This window comes from Onychostoma macrolepis, chromosome 19 (assembly GCF_012432095.1).
Source record: "Onychostoma macrolepis isolate SWU-2019 chromosome 19, ASM1243209v1, whole genome shotgun sequence".
Taxonomy (NCBI): domain Eukaryota; kingdom Metazoa; phylum Chordata; class Actinopteri; order Cypriniformes; family Cyprinidae; genus Onychostoma; species Onychostoma macrolepis.
In genome coordinates, this window is record NC_081173.1 from 13,857,341 (window position 1) to 13,863,380 (window position 6,040).

A 6,040-nucleotide genomic window follows, 5' to 3' on the forward strand; every position below is an offset into this window, starting at 1 on the left:
ATACCTCAACTATGAGAGACAAAATGAGAAAAAAAAAATCCAGAAAATCACATTGTAGGATTTTTAAAGAGTTAATTGGTAAATTCCTCTGTAAAATAAGTATTTGGTCACCTACAAACAAGCAAGATTTCTGGCTCTCACAGACCTGTAACTTCTTCTATAAGAGGCTCCTCTGTCCTCCACTCGTTACCTGTATTAATGGAATCTGTTTGAACTCGTTATCAGTATAAAAGACACCTGTCCACAACCTCAAACAGTCCAACTCCAAACTCCACCATGGCCAAGACCAAAGAGCTGTCAAAGGACACCAGAAACAAAATTGTAGACCTGCACCAGGCTGGGAAGACTGAATCTGCAATAGGTAAGCAGCTTGGTGTGAAGAAATGAACTGTGGGAGCAATTATTAGAAAATGGAAGACATACAAGACCAATGATAATCTCCCTCGATCTGGGGCTCCACGCAAGATCTCACCCGTGGGGTCAAAATGATCACAAGAACTGTGAGCAAAATCCCAGAACCACACGGGGACCTAGTGAATGACCTGCAGAGAGCTGGGACCAAAGTAACAAAGGCTACCATCAGTAACACACTGCGCCGCCAGGGACTCAAATCCTGCAGTGCCAGACGTGTCCCCCTGCTTAAGCCAGTACATGTCCGGCCCGTCTGAAGTTTGCTAGAGAGCATTTGGATGATCATATGGTCAGATGAAACCAAAATAGAACTTTTTGGTAAAAACTCACCTTGTCGTGTTTGGAGGAGAAAGAATGCTGAGTTGCATCCAAAGAACACCATACCTACTGTGAAGCATGGGGTGGAAACATCATGCTTTGGGGCTGTTTTTCTGCAAAGGGACCAGGACGACTGATCCGTAAACGAAAGAATGAATGGGGCCATGTATCGTGAGATTTTGAGTGAAAACCTCCTTCCATCAGCAAGGGCATTGAAGATGAAACGTGGCTGGGTCTTTCAGCATGACAATGATCCCAAACACACCGCCCGGGCAACGAAGGAGTGGCTTCGTAAGAAGCATTTCAAGGTCCTGGAATGGCCTAGCCGGTCTCCAGATCTCAACCCCATCGAAAATCTTTGGAGTCCGTGTTGCCCAGCGACAGCCCCAAAACATTACTGCTCTAGAGGAGATCTGCATGGAGGAATGGGCCAAAATACCAGCAACAGTGTGTGAAAACCTTGTGAAGAAAACATTTGACCTCTGTCATTGCCAACAAAGGGTATATAACAAAGTATTGAGATGAAATTTTGTTATTGACCAAATACTTATTTTCTATCATAATTTGCAAATAAATTCTTTAAAAATCCTACAATGTGATTTTCTGGATTTTTTTTCTCATTTTGTCTCTCATAGTTAAGGTATACCTATGATGAAAATTACAGGCCTCTCATCTTTTTAAGTGGGAGAACTTGCACAATTGGTGGCTGACTAAATAATTCTTTAACCCACTGTATATATTATAATAAATGAATGATCAATATATTGAATTATTTAATGTATATTGAAAATGCAAAGAATAATATATTGTGTTAATATATTACAATATATTGATTAATACCTATATAACAATGTAATTATGTATGTGCAATTCATATTATATAGATGAGCATGTGATAAAATATGGCAGTGTGTGTATAAATATATCTGAACATGTGCACTATACCAGTGGTTTTCAAACTTGTTCCTGGGGACCCACAGCTCTGCACATTTTGCACATCTCCCTAATTTACACACCTGATTCAGATCATCAGCTCATTAGGAAAGCGCTCCATGAACTCAAATGAGTGTGTCACATAAGGGAGACATGCAAAATATGCAGAGCAGTGGGTTGAAGGAACAGGATTGAAAACCACTGCACTATACTATATATGTTCACATTTATTTGAGAACATGTATGTAACGTATTCAATATACAGTATGTATACAACAATATGCAAACAATAAAATGAGATAAAGTTTATGAATATGTGATATTTATTTTCTTTAGCAGATGAGTGCAGAGTGCAGCTATTTTTGTAGATGCAATTATTTATATACTACATAGAACACACAAGATTTGTGTAAGAGTGTTTGTACAAAGCTCTGTACATGTGTTTGTTTCTCTTTTTTCCTTGTATGACTGTTTGCATATGTATTTTTTCACAGCACTGTTTATGGAGACTCTTTGCTCTCTCCTGTGTGCTGTTCCCTGCATTATGCACCAGCTGTCCCCTTGAGGAAGCATGTCTGAGGAAGTATGAACTGCCAGTAGAAAACTATAGAAAACTATAGGGCTGTCAAAGTTAACATGTTAGCACATACAATTAATTACATTTGCTTGTCAGGTGGAATTTAACCATCATCGAAACTCAACAACAATGAAATATCACCTATAAGTCAAACACACCATCACAGCAGGTCAGCAGAAAGAAAAAAAATTAAAAATAAACCTACACACACACACAACTTGACATGTACATACAAGTCCATAAACAGGAAAGTTATGTTATATAATTACTGCAGAATTTCTTATGGGGTTTTGTTAATTTTTCTATGTGTCATTACTGAAACAGGCAACACTGTACAATTAGGTTCAATTTGTTAACATTACATAATGTAACAATAATGAAATGTTAATTAATACATGTACTATTGTTTCTTTGCCAAATGTGCAAAATGTAAATGTAAAATGTATAAAAATGTATATAAAAGCATACAAAATTGTTGTCAATGTATGTTTCATGTTAGCTAAATAACTAATTTACTAGTATACTGTTCAAATGTTTGGATTCTTTGATGAATAGAAAGTTCTAGAACATCATTTATTTGAAAGAGAAATATTTTGTAATATAAATGTATTTACTGTCACTTTTGATCAATTTAGTGTATTGATTTATTTTAATAAATGTTAATGTGTGCGTGTGTGTGTGTGTGTGTGTGAAAAGACACTACTCTGAACAATGATTTTAATAATAATAATAATAATACAGTAAATACATAAAAAATTACTGACCCCGTTGCATCTTTTGAAGGGTGGTGCATTAACATTAAAAAAAGAGAATTGTTTCCCTAAAAGTATTTGCACATATTGTTTTGTACAATTTGCACATATTATTTTGCACATTAACTGCAACAAATGAATCATAATTACTACTGTAATTGACTGACAGCATAAAAAAAAAAAAAAAAAAACACTATGCGTCTAATATCAAATTAGCACTGTTGCACAAAAATTCAGGCTTTTCCTCTTCCAGGTTTTAAAAGCTCATTACAGCTCTTGCAACTCCACCACTATGTCTTATTTCTCGAAACACTATATGCTGTCACGTTGTACACTACACAATACACTTATGTTGAGTCACGTCTCACAAAATGTGTCTGAAAATGGGAAATCATTTAGTTCATAATGAAAACCATTTCTGAGCCACATAATTAAGAGGGCTCTCCTTTAAAAGGGACACATGATTAATTTGTTTCGCAGAAAGCCTGCGAAGGTAATTAAAACAATGACACTTTTGCCCCCATGAACTTGTAAAAATTTTCCTTGTACATGGCTTGAGGGATGATGTGCGTTGTCTATGCTCGGGGCTGGCCGGTTCGATATCATTCTTCGCTTTAGTTATGACCTTATGCTCATTTAATTTAGCCAGAGAATATTTATGAAGCATGAGCGTTTCTGAGCATTTTTCGCTTGCCATCAGCGCCAAAGTCATTTGTGGTCATACGTTTTTGAGCGTTTCCTTAAATTACATCACTTTTTCACTGCCCTGTAATATAGGAGATCACCCAAGACAATTGCAGTGGCATTTCCTATAGCATTTTAATTCATAATGCAAATACAAATACATACAGTGAGGAAAATAAGTATTTGAACACCCTGCTATTTTGCAAGTTCTCCCACTTAGAAATCATGGAGGGGTCTGAAATTGTCATCGTAGGTGCATGTCCACTGTGAGAGACACAATCTAAAAAAAAATCCAGAAATCACAATGTATGATTTTTTTAACTATTTATTTGTATGATACAGCTGCAAATAAGTATTTGAACACCTGAGAAAATCAATGTTAATATTTGGTACAGTAGCCTTTGTTTGCAATTACAGAGGTCAAACGTTTCCTGTAGTTTTTCACCAGGTTTGCACACACTGCAGGAGGGATTTTGGCCCACCTCCACACAGATCTTCTCTAGATCAGTCAGGTTTCTGGCCTGTCGCTGAGAAACACGGAGTTTGAGCTCCTCCAAAGATTCTCTATTGGGTTTAGGTCTGAGACTGGCTAGGCCACGCCAGAACCTTGATATGCTTCTTACAGAGCCACTCCTTGGTTATCCTGGCTGTGTGCTTCGGGTCATTGTCATGTTGGAAGACCCAGCCTCGACCCATCTTCAATGCTCTAACTGAGGGAAGGAGGTTGTTCCCCAAAATCTCGCAATACATGGCCTCGGTCATCCTCTCCTTAATACAGTGCAGTCGCCCTGTCCCATGTGCAGAAAAACACCCCAAAGATGATGCTACCACCCCATGCTTCACAGTAGGGATGGTGTTCTTGGGATGGTACTCATCATTCTTCTTCCTCCAAACACGTTTAGTGGAATTATGACCAAAAGTTCTATTTTGGTCTCATCTGACCACATGACTTTCTCCCATGACTCCTCTGGATCATCCAAATGGTCATTGGCAAACTTAAGTCGGGCCTGGACATGTGCTGGTTTAAGCAGAGGTACCTTCCGTGCCATGCATAATTTCAAACCATGACGTCTTGGTGTATTACCAACAGTAACCTTGGAAACGGTGGTCCCAGCTCTTTTCAGGTCATTGACCAGCTCCTCCAGTGTAGTTCTGGGCTGATTTCTCACCTTTCTTAGGATCATTGAGACCCCACGAGGTGAGATCTTGCATGGAGCCCCAGTCCGAGGGAGATTGACAGTCATGTTTAGCTTCTTCCATTTTCTAATGATTGCTCCAACAGTGGACCTTTTTTAACCAAGCTGCTTGGCAATTTCCCCGTAGCCCTTTCCAGCCTTGTGGAGGTGTACAATTTTGTCTCTAGTGTCTTTGGACAGCTCTTTGGTCTTGGCCATGTTAGTAGTTGGATTCTTACTGATTGTATGGGGTGGACAGGTGTCTTTATGCAGCTAACGACCTCAAACAGGTGCATCTAATTTAGGATAATAAATGGAGTGGAGGTGGACATTTTAAAGGCAGACTAACAGGTCTTTGAGGGTCAGAATTCTAGCTGATAGACAGGTGTTCAAATACTTATTTGCAGCTGTATCATACAAATAAATAGTTAAAAAATCATACATTGTGATTTCTGGATTTTTTTTTTTAGATTGTGTCTCTCACAGTGGACATGCACCTACGATGACAATTTCAGACCCCTCCATGATTTCTAAGTGGGAGAACTTGCAAAATAGCAGGGTGTTCAAATACTTATTTTCCTCACTGTATATGTAAGGGATAATCAATGGCTAGCTGTGCATTAAACGATTTGAATGCACGACGTGGAGGCGAAGAACCGCGTTGGGTGGTTGCCTCCGCGAAGTGCATTCAAATCGTTTAATGCACAGCTAGCCGTTGATTATCCCATTTATGCCATGGTCATTTCTTTCACATATTAAAGATCCCAGCAAACACATTAATGTGGGGCCCACATGGGTTTCACATGGGCTACTACAGGGTTACAGAGTGGGCATGGGCTCAAAATGGGCATCTTATCTGGGGCGGGGGGCCCACTTGGGTGGCCCAGCTAGGACCCACATGGGTGAACAGGTGGGCATCTTATCTGGGGCCCACTTGGGTGAACCCAGGTGGGCTCCCCATGTGGTTCCCAGTTGGGTAATTAATGGGAAATGTGTGCATGGGCTCAAAATGGGCTACACATGGGACCCTATTTGTTTTATCAAATATACAAGTGCAAACATAATTAATCCCATGGGGTGATTACATGTATATATATGCACATATGTGTCTTTAAAATTATTTTTGTTGTTGTTTTGACACTTGGATTACTTTAATCAAAATCAAAAAAATTCCCCTCCTTTTTTTATTT